The sequence below is a fragment of the Cricetulus griseus genome, chromosome 2, assembly GCF_003668045.3.
Source record: "Cricetulus griseus strain 17A/GY chromosome 2, alternate assembly CriGri-PICRH-1.0, whole genome shotgun sequence".
Taxonomy (NCBI): Eukaryota; Metazoa; Chordata; class Mammalia; order Rodentia; family Cricetidae; genus Cricetulus; species Cricetulus griseus.
Window position 1 is genome coordinate 58310383 of NC_048595.1, and position 18491 is coordinate 58328873.

General features: G+C 37.8%; 2 long non-coding RNA genes across 2 annotated transcripts in view; both read right to left on the bottom strand.

The window, feature by feature from the left end:
• Positions 1–522: 522 nt before the first annotated feature.
• On the bottom strand, positions 523–2171 carry LOC118238306. Its single transcript, XR_004768200.1, has 2 exons — positions 1445–2171; positions 523–1357 (listed from the first exon to the last, which is right to left on the bottom strand). It is a non-coding gene; the product is annotated as an uncharacterized LOC118238306 (long non-coding RNA).
• A 1223-nt stretch (positions 2172–3394) lies between these two features.
• The window catches only part of LOC113833997, a 41793-nt gene continuing 26696 nt past the window's right edge, over positions 3395–18491 (bottom strand). Inside the window, exons 2-3 of the long non-coding RNA XR_003482234.2 lie at positions 7050–7256; positions 3395–3555 (exon numbers count right to left, since the gene is read on the bottom strand). This is a non-coding gene — a long non-coding RNA (uncharacterized LOC113833997). The remainder of the gene's footprint in view (positions 3556–7049; positions 7257–18491) is intronic.

Consider the following 18491-nt stretch of genomic DNA (forward strand, 5'->3'; position numbering starts at 1 on the left):
CCTACCTTCCAACACATGAACCCTTAACAAAGAAGTTACAACCAACATTAGCAATTGGTATGGCAGGTAGGAAATCAATAGCTCCAAATACATTAGATCCATGAAGCACCCAAGAGATCATCAGAGATCCATTAAAGGGACTAAAGGTCCATTCCACTGACTGCCATCCTCGGACTATCATTTGTATTGTTCTAGAAAATGCTCATTGGTCGTTTACTACAGTAGAATCTGATAAGCCTATTAACTCAGAACCCATATTATTTTTTCTTTTGTCAAGAAGGGTGATAATATATTGATCCATAATATTTACATGTTTCAACATTTCCTCTCCAAAACTCAGACAGTTCTTCGCCTATTTTAACTCTTCCTTAGGAAAGTTAAAGGCTGTGTTCCATAGCCTGTCTCCAAATTCCCAAGCACACAAGTATTCCCATTTTCTGTGGCACACTCTTCCACTGAATGATATTTGGAAATGACTTTTAAAAACTGGCTTTGTCTTCTCCTGAATAACAAAACTCAACATATCAAAAAAACTATGATTTATTAAGTTCAAAATAAAGTCTCACAGCCCAGCATACAAATGCTTTTACATTGCTGTCTGTGTGGCTACTGCTTTGCTACAATTATTGAACCAACCTCAGTTGGTATAATGTAAATAAATAAAGATGACTTATAATATTGAAATGCATACAATGATTACTAAGTATCTGTGAAACCGGTCAAATGTTAAACCTGATAAGGAATTACTGTTTTGTTTTCTTCTGAGAAAATGTGTTTGGAATTGACAAAATGCTGTATCAGTAGTAACAGATCCAGCTTACAGTGCTCTGGCAATCCTGGATTTTAAGCTCAGAAAAGAATCAAACTTGAAAATGCATTATTTTTTGTTGATTTCAACTCCCTGTATTGTATCTCTTAATGGACATTTATTATATGCACAACCAAAGGCAGCCTAAAAATTTATAAACCATTCATTTATTAAACCATTGTTTCATAAGAATGTTTTTAGGATATTTCATTAAAGATGAAATAGAAGAAATACGTGAAGAGTTTTTTGAAAGGCAGATTTCATTACTAAAACATTTATCTTTATAGGAGCAAATAAAATATTAGTGCCAGAAGAGGAAAGGGAAGTGCTGCAACCCCACCCCCACGCCCAGCAGCTTCCCAATTTTCTCACTTCTGCTGTGGAATTCTTCACATGTCCAAGGGAGAGCATGATTCTGATTATAAGTTGTGATGCTTTCTACACACTGTGAGTATTACTCCCTTTAGTTTGACTCAGGAATCACTCATGCCCAACAGGGCTTTCTTAGCCAGGAATTATCTAGTTGCCTGGAATGAGTACACAGTCCTGCTAAATTCAAAGAGACAGGGGCAGGGTTATTAGAGGGTTGTGGAGAAATTATAAAATAAAATGCCAATGAAGACCATGAAATAGTACCTGGGTTTTCATGCTCCTTTCCTCCTTTGCTTTTCTATGTCTATGATTTAGTCTCTTCTTTTTTTATGGGAATCATCTCTGCTGCTCCTGGTTTGACTTGGTACACTTTAAATATCCTTAAAAAATGATCTCAGTAAATGCAAATCAAATTCCTGGGAGATGGAACAAACCTGACTGGCTGCTTGAGCCAAAAGGTGAATTCCTGTGGTAAGGACATCTGCCACTGAGTGGAAATATTGGTCTTTCTAGGGTTATGGAGGCTGTTGGAGTGGGATGTCTTTCCGAGTATCTATCATTTCCAGTACAGGCCGGATCTTTCTTTAGCACAGCGGCTGGACACTGGGATTTCATCCACCTTCATCTGTGTACGTGGACTAAGATGTGAATCCTGTCTTGTTGCCCTTCCCTTCCATTCTCTTTTATTAGTCAACTTTCCATCACTGTGACTGCATAACTGATACTATCAACCTTAAAAACTAGGGAGGAATTTTATTTTATCTTAAGGCACTGTAAGTTTCAGGCCATAATTTCTTGGCACCATTGCTCTTGACCTGTAGCAACTCCACACATCATTCCAGGGAGCAAGTACATAATGAAGGAAAGATGGCAGCTAGGAAACTTAGACAGGAAGAAAAGAAGCCTAGAGGCCAAGACAACATCTTTGTATTTTTTTCCTCTGTTATTTTTATTTAAATTAGAAACAAGTTTCTTTTACATGAAAATCTCAGTTCCCTCTCCTTGTTTTTCTGCTGAGTAGTATAAATGTACCACATTTTCTAGATCCATTCCTCAGTAGAGGGGCATGTAGGTTGCTTCCAGTTTCTGGCTATTACAAATAATGCTGCTATGAACACGGTTAAGCAGATGTCCTTGTTGTATGAATGCACATCTTTTGGTATATGGCTAAAAGTAGAATTGCTGGATCTTGTGGTAGACTGATTCCCATTTTCCTGAGGAACTGCCATACTGATTTCCAAAGTGGCTGTAGGAGTTGGCACTCCCACCAGCAGTGGAGGAGTGTTCCCCTTTCTCCACATACTCTCCAGCATAAACTGTTACGGTTGTTCTTGATTTAGCCATTCTGACAGGTGTAAGATGGTATCTTCGAGTTATTTTGATTTGCATTTCCCTGATGGCTAAGGATGTTGAGCACTTTCTTATGTGTCTTTCAGCCATTTTGGATTCCTCTACTGAGAATTCTCTATTTGGTTCTGTACACCACTTTTTAATTGGATTAGTGGGTGTTTTGGAAACTAGCTTCTTGAATTCTTTGTAAATTTTGAAGATCAGCCTTTTGTCAGATGTGGGGTTGGTGAATATCTTTTCCCATTCTGTGGGCTGCTGTTTTGTTTTGTTGACTGTGTCCTTTGCCTTACAAAAGCTTCTCAGTTTCAGGAGGTCCCATTTATCTCAGTGTCTGTGCTACTGGTATTATATTCAGGAAGCAGTCTCCTGTACCAATTTGTCCCAGGGTACCACCTACATTCTCTTATAGGAGGTTCAGTGTGGCTCAATTTATGTTGATGTCTTTGATCCATGCGGACTTAAGTTTTGTGCATGGAGATAGTTATGGATCTATCTGCAGTCTTCTACATACCAGCATCCAATTATGCCATCACCAGTTGTTGAACATGATTTCTTTTTTCCATTGTGTAATTTTAGTTTCTTTGTAAAAAAAAAAAAAATCAGGTGTTCGTAGGTGTGTGGGTTAATATCAGGGTTTTCAATTTGATTCCATTGGTCTACCTGCCTATTTTTTGTGCCAATACCAAACTGTTTTCAGGACTATAGCTCTATAATAGACCTTAAGTAAGGGATAGTGATGCCTCAGGGTGTTCTTTTATTGTACAGGGTTGATTTGGCTATCCTGGGTCTTTTGTTTTTCCATAAAAAGTTGAGAATTGTTCTTTCAAAGTTTGTGAAGAATTGTGCTGGGATTTTGATGGGGATTGCATTGAATCTGTAGATTGCTTTTGGCAAGATTGCCATTTTTACTATATTGATCCTACCTATCCAAGAACATGGGAGATCCTTCCATTTTCTGGTTTCTTCTTTAATTTCTTTCTTTGGATTTTAAGTAGTAACTCTTGTCAAAAAGACTGAAAAGTTACCTAAAAATCAATCAAAGAAAGCATTTATTAAAGATGTTAGTACAACTATCACATTATATTCAATATACATTTTCTTAATACAAGAAACCGAGATGATAATTTTATATCAACATAATAAAACACCTAAATATTTGGCCAAGATGATGTTATTTATAAGCATCCAGGTCAGTGGTCTACTCTTAATAATTAGCAATCACAAATGGTCGAGACGAATAAAAGTAATAAGTCTGTTTTGTAGAGTATTTCCACTTCTGAGTTGTAAATTATCTTCCCCAAATCAATTTCAAGCTACCAATATTCATGATTTCTGAGCACAGAATAAGAAACTGACACCCTAAGTCTCTTCTCAGGACAGCACAGGGTAAAGCCATGATCCAGAAACAGCAAGCGTGTAATCCACTGTGGTATAGTGTCTGAACTCAGACTTGGCCATAAAGGGGGAGAGAAATAATTTTAATGCAATTAAAGTGGTAGTTTAAAAAATAAAAGCTCTGTGGTTCTCCCATCATGACCTACCCCTCTCCCTTGCCTGGTACAATCCCTTCTCCCTTTCTTCTGCAAGACTCTTGGTGTTCAGCGCAGAGCTTGTCTGTGGATCTCTGCTTCTGCTTCCATCAGTTATTGGATAGAGTACGTCTGATGGCAATTAGGGAAGTCACCAATCTGCTTACAATAGATGGCCAATTCAGGTACCCTCTCCACTATTGTTAGGAGTCCAAGTTGGGGTCATCCTTGTGGATTTCTGGCTGTTTCTTAGGCTCCAGGTTCCTCCCTAACCCCAAACTGCCCCCCATCAAGTCTTCCCTTCCATCCTGCCTCCAACCAGCCTCCTGCAACCATCCTGCCCAACACACTGCCTTGAACTCTTCAGAACTCACAGATTCTGGAGCCTGCCTGGGACTGACCTAGACCCTCCATAAGTGTGTGACAATCATGTAGCTTGGTCTCTTAGGAAGGCTTTCAACAGTTAGAGGAGGACCTCTCCCTGGAGTTTAGCTGACTTTTGGTAACCTATACCCCATAGTAGATTGCCTGGACCCTCCTCAAAGTATCAATTCTGCCTCAACTTGATGCTCCATGCTCTGTACAAGCCTTGAGCCCTGTCCCTTTATGAATGGAGATGGAGGAGGAGTGAATGGGGGAGGTGGGTATATGGGAAATGGAAGAGGATGGGTGGAGAGCAGAAAAGGGAAACTGGTTAGTATGTGAAATAAATGAAAAAAAGATTTAACTTTTTTAATTAAAAATAAATACAAGCTCAGATGACAGCGCTATCTAGAACCACATCCACAAAAAGATCCAATCATAACTAGACTGTTTGGCTCCAAATTTCACTAGTTATTTAGAAAAGAAATGAAAATTAATGCAAAAATCATCTTATATGTGATATTTTACATATATGCATTGTATATGTACATTTGTGTATATAACTATACATAAATATAAATATGTTTTAACTATGAGTGTACAGGGCAATGATTGTTACATTTTATAAGAATGGCTTGGGATAGAGATTTAAGAAGAGATCAATATACTTTGCATTAAGCACTAGATTGCATAGTAGACTACTTATTGCATGTAATAGACATGAGATTCTTTGACATGCCTTCCAACCAACCTGCAGTGGGTGACTTTCTATGTCACCTCAGCTTGGTAGCATATAATTTAATTCTGGATGTTGTGGGTTGCTTTGGGTGAGATTGGCATTTGAGACTACTAACCCAATGGGAATTATTCACCCTGGCCACGCTACCTCTAATACAGCTTTTTCTGGGTCAGAAACTTGCTCACTCAAAATAAGGCCCTCTCAGAATTTTACTTTTGATGACCAATTAATTATTCTTGGCATCATTTACTTCTAGCAACTAACTTTGTCATCAGGTGAGCTTCCTAATCAGCAATGTCATCAATGATTTTTTTCTCTATTTTTTTTCAAAATCTCATTACTTTGAAAGTGATAAGAAATTGTAGAAATTATTCATTAGACTTCTGCTTGAAAATCAAACACATCTGTTGGCAAAGGAGCAGCAGGAATTGACCAAGGTGAGCTTTTAGACAGACTAAGATCATGCACATGAGCCTTTCTTGGGACCGTACCGCATGGGAGCAACAGTGTGGATTTGTCCTGCTGATCTCTCTGCAGCCATTCCTAATTGCTAATCTTTGCTTCTGTTTCATCTTAAATCATTGTTCCTTTCTGCCATCTGCTCCCTCTGCTGTTTCCAAACATGGCAGCTAAGAATTTGTTCCCTTGGTTAGTAGCATAGAGATTAATATGACACAAGTCAATTGTCAGATGAAGAAATGGATATGATACTTGGTCAATACATCAAATCTGCCTGGGGACAGGCCTGATGATAGACAAAACAGGTGGAAGGAAGAGCATGGCTGACAGTCTCAGTATAGAAAGCAGTATGGAAATTAACCCATTCTTCCCCTAGAAATAAATTTCTTCCCCTAGAAAATATCTACCTACACCAGTTTCTAACATATTTTCGTGGCAATTATCTGACAGCTACTGTCCATTCATAATAAATGTCTTCATCATTTTTCAGTGCTATTAACAGGCTGTGCTATTATAAGCAGAAATAATTAAGAAAGTAGATCTGGACCAGAGTATAACCCACTTCACAGAGATTAGCCACCTAGTTTAGATGCTCACAAGCAAGGTAGAGTGGGAAATTGTATGTCAAGGATGGAAGAAAATGTATTTTTTTCTATTTCTAAACCAAATCTTCAAAGTGTGGCTGTCTTGTTTTAGGTTTTTTGTTAATTCTTTAAATTACATGACCATCAAGAGAAAAAGGATTGAGAACCAATATTCTAAAAAAATGAAAGACAGAAAAACTGTTGTGATGAAAACAAATTAAATTTGAATTAAAATCTTGGGTGGAGAATACAGTCCTCACCTCAGGAGTTGCAGATCCTACACACAGCAAGAGAGCTGGGGACTTTCTTATGCTCTACTATCTTCATCTTTGGCTGAATTCAACACTGTGAACCCATTTAATTATGGACCTCTCAATCCATAACAGAGATGTTGCTTTTCTTTAATTCATAGAATCAGAAGACTTTAAGTACTTCTTTAATGGTTTTTAATATATCTTTAAACTATTTTTATTGAAAAAACTCCCCATTCACTGTATTTTGATCATTTTCCCTCCCTCACTTCTGATTTTCTCTACCTCCCCACTCACCATACTTCCCTTCCTCCTCTCATATGTCTCTCATTGAAACAAATAAAAATAATTTAAGAAAAACACAGAAATCAAAATAAACGAGTAAAAGTTGGGTAAAACAAGACTTGAAATTTAAAGATGAAATTAAATGGGGAGGAGAAGCATTTATGGTCACCTAATACCTTTTCCTGGGCTCAGTAGTTTAGCCTCACAGCAAAGCCTCAAGCAGAGACATGGTTTAGACTGAAATGACCTTACATACTGCAATATTTTTCTCCCACTTTTTTCATAGAATGAAGGAGGTTGGCAACTTACAGCAGAGCTTCTTCCCATGTCTTTTTCTGGCTATTACTCATATTCCACTTCACACTGCTGTTATCATTGGCATCAGAGGCCTTAAAAATCACGGAAAACGTGTTTGCTTCTCTACCCATAAGTCCACTCTCTTCTTTTTTGCTTTCCTTTCTCTTTTTCTTCTTCATAAATTTTCCGACATTGAAGATCTTTTCATAAATCTTCGTCCTGGCAACATCATGATAAAACTAATGTTAATCTCAGAGATGTCAACATGCCTAACATCTTAGATCTAGAAAAATGCCTGGGAAGAGGTATCTAATTTAATACTACACTATCAGTTTGTTCCTCAAGGGGAAAAAACTCCTAGAAGGTCTTATACAAAACTTAATTGATTGACTTGCAGATATCCACCCCTCATGTGGTTAATGTCCTTCTATTTTGTATCTGAAGTTTTCTATCCTTTATTCTAAACTAAAGTAAAATTTCTTCAAGTAGAGTAAACAGAAGCTGCATTTGGCACCATGAACGTCACCTCTCTTCATATTGATTCTTCACATTAATTGATCTCAATAGAGACAACAGAACAAACTATACATTCTGCATGTGAGATACTTTAGACTTTAGTGTTAAACTCTCTATTAGATAGCTTTCCAGTGTTTCTTCAGTCTATCTTACCTATAAATATCTTTTGAGCTGAAGTGTAGCAATTGTTTTCCTACCATCTGTTAATCTTCCAAACACTCTGACTTATTTTCTAAAAGGATATTTTATTACAAAGATAATTCTTTCCAAAATTGAGTATCTGTTGTCTAAACCACAGTTGTACTAGTCATTACTGTTACCTTGGTCTAAGTTAAATGTAATGGTTTAGGGATTCGGACAATGCTAGTGCTCTAAAGAATACACATAATGGAACCCAAATGATGTTGCATTGATGGGAATCATCCTGGAACTAATAACAGCAGCTATTGAGCCAAAAATCTCAGAGGAATTAACAGCCAGGATATTACCATCACCATTAAAAGGCAGTTACAGTGATAATGTATACCCTTAACACATACAGTGGGCAGTAAAGGGTTATAGGAAAAGTGCTGAGGCAGCTGTTTGAACTAGGGCTACAAGCTTGAACTATTTTTTTCCTCTGGGTCTACTGCTTGGAAAATATTGAAAGTGGCAGATGACTGAACATCCAACATACAATTTTTCTTTTCTTTCATCCTGCCTGTTTCTTACTTGCAGCTGATCCCTACCTGGTGGCACCGAGGAAAATAAGAACTGACCTACCAAATGATACATTTTTTCTGAAAGCCCATTTATGCTCAAATTTATAATAGCAAAGAGTTTTAGAATAAAGGAATACAACCATAATGCTCAAAGAGAAGAATCAAGAAAGAGAATGAATGGCCACAGGACAAGGATGCACAAGGTGCACAGTGAAGAAAATGAGAGAGAAATATAATTCAAATTATTGAAATCTTTCTGAGTCCACAATATGTTGCAAGCATTGTGTTGTGTGGGCAATAATGCAAATAACACAGAGCACATGCACCCTTCCCTTTTAATATATGCATTAGTCTGAGATGATAAGCACATATGATATGTAGAATGCCTGTACCTTCACACACCCAGCCCATATACACACAATAGTAATCATATATAAAATGAAAATTAAATATTATTTATTGAACATGGCATTTGAGACACACTGTGCAAGGAGGATAATGGCAACAAAACTACTTGTTAGTAAGGTCAAAACTTATAACAATCAGAAAATTAAGTGATAAGAAAATTGTTTTCATTTTTAGCTAATTTGTTAGTTGCTTTAATTCATAACCTACAATAGTATAATCAATGGGTGGAGTCATAGTTAGTGGTGTTGAGAGGTGGTAAACTCTGTAGAAATGTCACTGAGGACATGTCCTAAAGAATATATCTTGTCTCTAGTTCTTCCCTCTTTTACTGCTTCCTGGCTACCAGTATGTGAGCAATTTTCCTGTCTCTCTCTTCTGCCATCATTTTGTGCCTTGCCAAGCAAACAGTGGCACCAGACAGCACATGCTGAAACCTGAGAACTAGAAGTCTAGAAAAAACATTTCCTTTTAAATAGCCTCTCATGATGTGAGATGTCCTTCTGTATGCTGCAAATATGTGTTGCTTTTATTGATTGGTGAATAAAGCTGTTTTGGCCTGACAGGGCAGAATATAGCTGGGCAGGAAACAGAGATTGAGAAAGAAAGAAAGAAAGAAAGAAAGAAAGAAAGAAAGAAAGAAAGAAAGAAAGAAAGAAAGAAGGCAGATTCAGGGAGATACCATGTAACTGCTAGGGAAACAAGATATAAGGTAACAAGCCTTAAGTTTCATGGTAAAATATAAAGTAATAGAAATGGGTTAATTAAATTTTGAGAGCTAGTTAGTAACATGCCTGAGACACTGGCCAAACAATTATAGTTAATGTTAAGCCTCAGAGTTGTTATTTGGGAACTGACAGGTGGGATGAAAAACCTCCAACTGCACTCTCAGGTATTTCTCACATTGCTAAAAGTATCTTGACTATTTCATAATCCAAACCCTTCAATAGTGTAGTTCTAGATGTAAGAATCATAGACAAGCTCTACTCAGAAGTGATATTATTCCTGCTATGGTAACTTCTACTAACACTGGGGCTCTCATGGCTAGCTCCATTAACCCCAAATGGAGGTAAATAAAATATTTTGAGATCCACATAGCAAGTGATCAAGTTTCCAAATGTTTTCTACTTTCTCTTTTCATTATGTATTAACGTATATACAACAGACTTAATAACAGTGGAAAGTTATGTATACACAGTAATATTTAAGAAATTTAACAATTTTTGCTACATATTTTGCATAAACTTTATCATTTCTCAAAAGTAAACTTAGGGTTAAGGTTTACTGGGATTTTGCAGGCCTCTGTGTCTTAGGTTTTATATCTTTGAGATGCAGACATCAAATCTACAAAACAAGGAGACCATGAGAAGACTGCATAGTCCAGTTTGAGCCTCACAATAGAATCTTGTACCTTCTCCCTCATGCCTATTTTAGTTTCTAGGTCAGTAACTGAACAGTTGCAGCTTTGCTCTTGTTCATCCCTCCATCTCTTTGCTGCAGGAGTAAGCAGCAGCAAAAACTAGACTGTGACACACTAAAAAAGACAACGACGTGGCTTTGTTCATGAAGCATTCTTTCAGCCAAAGGAGTGTGAGAGCATACTCACTCCTACTTCTCTGTTAGCTGAGACAGATGTAGAGAAAGGAAGCTGAATGTTGCTCCAATAATACTGACCCTCAGGTGGTAGGGCCCTTCCCTTCTGTGTTTTCTTCAGTACATACCAGTAGTGCTAGCTATTTTGGAGAAAAATGCATCTGAAATTCTGTATGGCTCATCCAATACATCTTTTTGTACAAACTTCATAGCAGAATATTTTAAATCTATGCTACTCTGAGGATATTTCAAAGTAATAATTAGAGTTCAAACATGGCAATGTTGAGTTCAGACAGAAAGAACAAAAACAACAAGGAACATATGTGCATTTAATTAAAATTGGGAGAGGCAGCACAGTGGGTGGATATGCCATCTTGTCATGCAGGAGAGTCGGGCATATCATGTTCTGTGTGATGTGACTATCCTGGAGCCAAATGCTGAGACCCATGGGGACTTCACTTCCTCATGATAAAGATTACTTAAAATGTCTTGAATGAAGTGAACAGATTAATATATTTTATTTTGCCCTTCTTTGCTTGCCCTCCCATTTCTCTTTTAAATGTCATTTAAAAGTATGGCATAGTAGAAAGTGGCCAATCTAAATTATAGTCATAAAAATCAAGCTGTTTTCTCCTTTGAGCTCCTCAGTTTTTTATATTATCTAGGATTGTCTTATTTCTGTGAAAATATACCATGACCATGACAACTCTTTTTTTTAATGTTTTATTCACTTTACATATCAACCACAGTTCTCCCTCCCCTGTTCCCTTTCCCCTGAACCTATCTCTAACACATCTCTTATACCCTACTCAGAAAGGTAAGGCTAAAGGGGGAGTCAACAAAGCCTGTCACATCAAGTTTAGGAAGGACCAAGTCTCTCCCTGATGCATAGAGACTGAGCAAGGCATCCCTCCATAGGGAATGGACTCCAAAACGCCAGCTCATGTACCAGGGATAGATCCTGGTCCCACTGCCAGTGGTCCCACAAACATACCAGGCTACACAACTGTTTTTCAGGTCAGCTGTTTCTGTGAGTTCCCCATCATGATCTTGACTTCCTTGCTCATATAATCCCTCCTCCCTTCCTTTGACTGGACTCCCGGAGCTCGGCTTGGTGCTTGGCTGTGGATCTCTTCATCTGCTTCCATCGGTTACTGGATGAAGGTTCTTTGATGACAGTCAGGGTAGTCACCAATCTAGTTACAGGGAAGTTCAGGTACCCTCTCCTAGGAGTCTAAGCTGGGGTCTTCCTTGTAGATTCCTGGGAATTTTACTAACACCAGGTTTCTCCCAACCCTATAATAGCTCCCTCTATCAAGATAGCTCTTTCATTGTTTTTCCACTTCCTCCTTCCCCCAGCTCGACCATCCCCTTCCATCATGTTCTCATCCTCTATCCCTTAACGTTTACCATCCCATACCCCCAGTTTATTCAGTAGATCTCATCTATTTTCCATTCCCAGGGCAATCCATGTGTCCCTCTTAGGGTTCTCCTTGTTATTTAGCTTCTCTGAAGCTGTGGATTGTGGTCTGGTTATCCTTTGCTTTGCATCTAGTATCTATTTATGAGTGAGTATATACCATGTTTGTCTTTCTGAGTCTGGGTTACCTTACTAGGGATGATTTTTTTCCTAGTTCCATCCATTTGTCTGCAGAAGTCATTGTTTTTTACAGCTGATTAATTTACAACTGTGTAAAGAGAAACATTTAATTGTGGCTTACTCACATTTTCAGAGGTTGGGAACTTGGTGGCATGCAGGCAGATATGGTGCTAGAGAAGTAGCTAAGGGTTCTACATCCAGATCCACAGACAGGAAGAGGAAAGAGGCGCTTGACCTAGTTTGGGCATCTGAAACCTCAAAAACCATCCCCCAGTGATATACATCCACTAGGGCCACACCTACTCCAAGAAGACCACACCTCCTAATTCTCCCTATGAGTCTATAGGGGCCATTTTAATTCAAACCACCACAGGAACACTGTACAGTGTAAGCTTCTGCCTTCCCAAATTGTTCAGTGTTTTGCTTCAGCTTGAAGACTTGGCTCTATATGTTCTTTACCAAGGAAGACCAGGGTAGCCAGTGTGTGAGGATCCTCAGAAACACAAGGCAAATGGTGCCTCTATGCCTTACTCAGGGTTCTACTGTGAGTGACATTACTCTATTCAAAGGCTGTGATAACCCTGAAATCCAACTCAACTTAGTTCAAACTCTAAACTCTTGCTTCGCACCAACACTTCCCATTCTACAGCATGCATGTGCCTCCAGGTCTCTTAAGATCTTGGTACTGTTGACTGACCAGAGATGGGGAAGCTCCCACCTTCCAATCAGGATAAAACAGATAAAGGCACATATTGATAACATACCCTCTCTATCACATTTGACTTCCTCGGGTGTCTCATACCTGAGTTAAATCATTCCTCACTGACCACCACTCTGCCAGTCTACTTTTGTATGTTGTTGTCTCATCAGAACTGTTAGGTGAGGTCACTCTTTGACCTTCCTTATCTCCTTCCCCTTCAATTCAATCCTGTCTTGCAATCCTTGTAGTCTATGATAACTGTATGCCATGAACCTTGCCCTCTCCTTATATTTATTGAAAAATGTTAGAAAACATAAAAACTGTTTTTAAATTTCAAAATCCATGTAAAAAGAAAAGCGACATATAACTCTAAAGAACTTTTAGATTCACATAATAAATGCCTTCAAAAGTTTTTTTTTTTATCCTTTTACATTTCTTCATCCAAGCTCCATATTTTCTAGTTATCACTCTAAAATATTTGGGGCTAAGGCCATTGTTCATCTTTGCACCTTGACATCTCTCCTTTTTCTAACATCCACACTTTCTCAGTGGCTAGAGTAACACTTTGCATCTAAGAAGCACTTAAAGTTTATCCAAATAAATTGAAGGGATTTTCTTTGGTCTTGGAATTATATAACAATGCCTTGAAGGGAAGAACTTGAAGCTATTGAAACACTGTAGGACTGAGAAGACACTGAAAGATCATAAAGAATAGTCAAAAATCAAAATCCAGTAAGATTTGCTGAGATATTAAATATAAGATATGACAGAAAAATGTGTAAATGTCATTAGAATGTCTCTGAGTCCTTCTGTTTTCTATTTTCCAGAGTAGATGGTGACATGTCCCTTGTGATCAGATGTTCTTTTTTTCCTGTCCAATGGGTGAAATTTCATCATGGCCTGAACAGTGAATTGCTGATTATCCTCAAAAACTCCCTTTTGTCTCCATCAGCACAGAAACCAACCATGTTTGAGACAGTGACTACTTCACCAAAAGATAAAGGGATCTATGTGACTCCAGATAAACAAGCAAGGGGTGGGGGGAAAGAAGGGAGAACAGAGAGAACTCTGTTTTTAGAGAACAGAGATTTGACATTGATTCTTGTTCCAAATTAACATGGGCTTACATACTGGGTTTTTTTTAAAAAGTTCATTGTAAACAGAGTACTGCTCTAACCTGTGCTGTGCTTATGTCATGTTTGGCACACTCTCGAGTACACACACACACACACACACACACACACACACACACACACACACACACACACACACACTTGTTGGTAGGGCTTGTTAAGGGGTATAGTCCACTTATTAGTGGTCTGGTCCTATCAGTAAAGAAAAGTGACTGCCCCTCTCCCAACAGCCATCAAATGTCAATAGATTACCCACTAGCAGTGAGATTTCATACCCACCTTCCCCTCTCTATGCTAGAATTTTGTCAGACTTGAACTTTCAAAGGTCTTACACATGCTGTGCAACTGCTGTGATTTCAAAATGCAAACTGCACTGTTGTGTTCAAGAAAAACGGTTTCCTTGATTTTATCAGCCATCTCTGGCATTGATAATCTTAATAACCCCTCTTCCATGAAGACTTCTGAGCGTTGGAAGAAAAGGCTTGATATGTACATCCTACTTAGAGCTGGCATTGATAATCTTAATAACCCCTCTTCCATGAAGACCTCTGAGCCTTGGAAGAAAAGGCTTGATATGTACATCCTACTTAGAGCTGAGCACTACATAGACTTATTCTCTGCATGTTAACCAGTTGAAAGAATTTACTGCAAGGAGAATCTTCCCTTATGAGGGCTGAGAGATATGTTGTATTGCAAAAAAAAAAAAAAAATTAGGAGTTATTTTACTACTATGTCCATTTAGTAGAATAATATTATTGACTTTCCCCCTAGGACCCATGACTTAATCTCTCTACATATTCATGGCCCTATTAACAATGCCAAGAATAGGTTCTATTAAATGTATTTGGCCTTAGATCCAATCAGAAAGTGGTTGATACTCCTACAACATGCACTCACTACTATACCAGTTAGCCTAACTTGTATAGAAAGTCATATAGGGGTCACTGGTATGTGAAATTGGTGATTACTTTTCTCCCCTGTAGCATATATAGCACCTTCCAGTACTACAAAAGCTATAAAGGAAGGATGAAGTTTCCAACAGAGTATCAGCTTGATTTCTCCATGTTGTGCAGCATTAACTATATGGTATCTATGGCAATAGAGAATACCGTCAGATCTGAATGATAGCCAAGATTATTAGCAATAGCTTGAAATTCTTAGAGGTCTATGGGACTCAATGTCCAACAATTCAAAAGGAGGTAATGCATTTTTGTACTGGAGTTTTTATTTGCTATCATAATGTGTCTTGTTGTGGTTTTGTCCCCTCATTGTGGGGTAACTCCATGAAAATTCTTTTAATATATTTATATATTTAAGGAAGATTTTGTAGTGCTAGGTTTTCAAATGCCTTTTTCAAAAATCTTAAATGCTAGCAATCCCTTCCTATATTCTCACCTCTACTCTATACTGCCCTTCTTTTTCCCACCCCAATTAAACCATTCATACTCTAACATTTTTCTTTAACTCTTTATAGCACTCTATTCTATCTTGTCTCCCCTGAAAGTTGCTTCATTCATGGGCCCTCTCTAAATCCCTAATTTCTCTGGGTATTCCAAATAAAACATGAAGAGTCAGAGGTATCAACCACTTATGAAAGAAAACATTCAATGTCTGTCTTTTTTGTATCTGGGTTACCTCACTCAGAATGATTGTTTCTATGTCAATCCATCTACCTGAAAATTTCATAAGTTAATTTTTCACATCTAAATAAAACTCTATTGTGAAAACTGTACCACATTTTCATTATCCATTAATCAGTTGAAGGTTATGTAGGCTGTTTTCACTTCCTGAGTATTACTAAGTGAATAGTGATGAACGTGGAAAAGTAAGTAACTCTGTAATAAGGTTAACGGTCATTTGAGTAGATGTCCGATAGTGATATAGCTTGACCATGTAGCAGATTTATTTACAACTTTTTGTAGAGCAGCCCCACTGACTTCAGTAGTGCTTTAGACATCCACCATTAATGAATACGTGTTTGTCTTTACACATAGCTATTCCATCACCTGTTGTTTGTTTGGCTGTTTTGTTTTGTTTTTAAATTGTGTTAGAATTTTAATGGAGACTGAATGTAGTGTATAGATTAGTTAGTGGAAGTCATTCACCAACTCATAATCATAAGAGATCTTTCTTTATTCTGCTTGTTTTCTTTCTGTGTTGTTTTTGCCATTACTATATGGGAAGAATAATATTTTTCTCTGTTAATTTTGTGCCTACTATGCTGTTGGATGTATTTATTAGCTGTGGGACTTCTCTAATAAAGTGCTGACCATCTTTTACAGATAGAATCATATTATCTGAAAATGGGCATAATTTGACTTCTTTTCTTTTTGTATGCCTTTTATCTCCTTCATTTTTCTTGTTGCTCTAGCTAACTCTTCAAGCACTGTATTGAATATGAATGGAGACAGTGGACACCTTGGACTTAATGCTGACTTTAGTGGAAATGCTTTGAATTTAGTGGGAATCATCTAGCATGATTCTTCTTGTAAGCTTGTTTTGCACTGGCTTTATTTCTTCATTTTATTGAAAATAGATTCTTTTCCTCACATAACATATCCTTGTTATTATTTCCCTTCCCTCTACTCCTTCCAGTTCCTCCCCACCTTCACTCCCTTCTGAATATAACCCCCTTCTGTTTCTCATTAGAAAACAAACAGGCTTATAAGGGATAATAATAAGTACATTATAATATAACATAGTAATATAAAATAAAAACTAACACATCAAAATAGGACAAAACCAACAAGCAAAAGAGCCCAAGAGAAGGCATAAGAAACAGAGATCCACTTGTTTGCACACTCACGAATCATATAAAAATACTAAGCTGGCAGTTATAATAAATAGACAAAAGACCTATAGGAGAGAGAGAGAGAGAGAGAGAGAGAGAGAGAGAGAGAGAGAGAGAGAGAGAGAGAGATTTATATAATATTTTTTTACAAAAAAGGAAAAGCCCTGACATTACCCTGTGAGTCAAGGAACCTCTAATGATGCCTTTGAGGTTGTTTCCCTTGACTATATACAGCAGGGCATGAAGCTTACCCTTAACAATAGTTTGCTTCCCCAATGAGACTCCCTTGGAGAATACTAAATTTTCATTTGCAAGAGATTATCAACTAGAGATTTCTTCTGGATTAGGGATTGAGGCATGTGTCTGCTATTTAAACTTTAAGACCCCATCTTCTGCAGACCTGAGCAGGCCCTGTGCATTGTTACCTCAGTCACTGTGAGTCCATATGTGCCTTGATCATGTTGATTTATATCAGTAGTTTTCAACCCATTGGTCATGACCCCTTTTGTGTCCAATGACCCTTTCACAGGGCTCATATATTAGATATCTTTTATATCAGATATGTACGTTATAATACTTAACAGTTGCAGTTATGACAAACAAAGAAAATAATTTTATGGTTGGGGTCATTACAACATGAGGAACTCTACTAAAGGTTTATAGCTTTAGGAAGGTTGAGAAACACTGACTTAGAGGGACTTGTATTCTTAGCATCAACCATGCCTTCTGACTCTTAAATTTTTTTTCCTGCCTCCTCTTCCATAAGGTTGTCTGAGCTCTGGCAGCATGGGGTGGGGAGTATGGAGATATCCAGTTTAGAGATGAGTATTCCAAGATCTCTCATTCTGTATAATTTCTAGCTGTAGATCTGTCTATTTGTTCCCTTCTGCTGCAGGAGGAAACTTCACTGATGATAGCTGAACAAGGCACTGAGCTGTGAATATTGCAGAATGTCATTAGGAATTATTTTACTGCTATTGCTTTTGGAGGGTTTGTTGTCTGTATGCATTTAGTTTTACCCTAGGTCCCTGGGTCATCTAGTCTCGGGTTCTTGGTCATCCTGGCAATGTCAGGTATAGGTTCCATTTCATGGAATAAGCCTTTATTCACATCAGATATTGTTTGGCTACTCCCACAGCTTTGTGCCACTATAGCACCAGTATATCTTATAGGCAGGATACAATTATATATGAAACGGTATATGGCTGGCCTGGGTTGGTGTGTGTTTCTTCTTTGTAGCATGCAGAGTACCTTCCTATACCAAAGATGTTAGCATCACATAGAGGTAAAGGCCCTATGCAGGCATCAGATCAACTTCTCCATGTTGAATGAGTTATGTAGGTGCTGTCTTCAGCAATGGAGCCTTGCTGTCAGTTTGTGGAGAAACAGTCTTGGAAACAGCCTGAGTTATTAAAAGCATTCCATGGGACCAATTTCATCAAGTACTCTATTATTTGTAACCCAAACCATGCATTGAAAGTTTCATTGGTCTCAAAAGATGGCCATTTTGGTCTCTGTCTCTCTTGTTATTTGGCAATTTCATTAGGGTGCCTTCATATATTTTAGAACACTTCTACTGTGTTAGATTTCCAAAGAATTCCTCAAATTGCCCTTAGTTTATTCTGTCTTTCCCAGTATCCCCTACACTACCCCCCTCTTCTTTCACCATCTCCTCTTTATTCTCCTTTTTCAGGAGACCATACCATCCAATAACTATTCTATTTTCCTTTCCTAAGGATATCATGCTGTCTTCTGATATCTTCTTTAATTTCTTTCATCAGTGTCTTAAAGTTTTTATCATACAAGTCTTCCCCTTGCTTAGTTAGAGTTACCTCAAGATATTTTTATTATTTGAGGCTATTGTGAAAGGTTTTGTTTTCCTGATTTGTTTTTCAGTCCATTTGTCCTTTGTATATAGAAGGGTTACTAAATTTTGTGAGTTAGATTTTTTTTATAGCCTCCCCATGTGAGGCAGGCAATGATTCCCATGCATTTGAACTCTGTGCAACTGTATA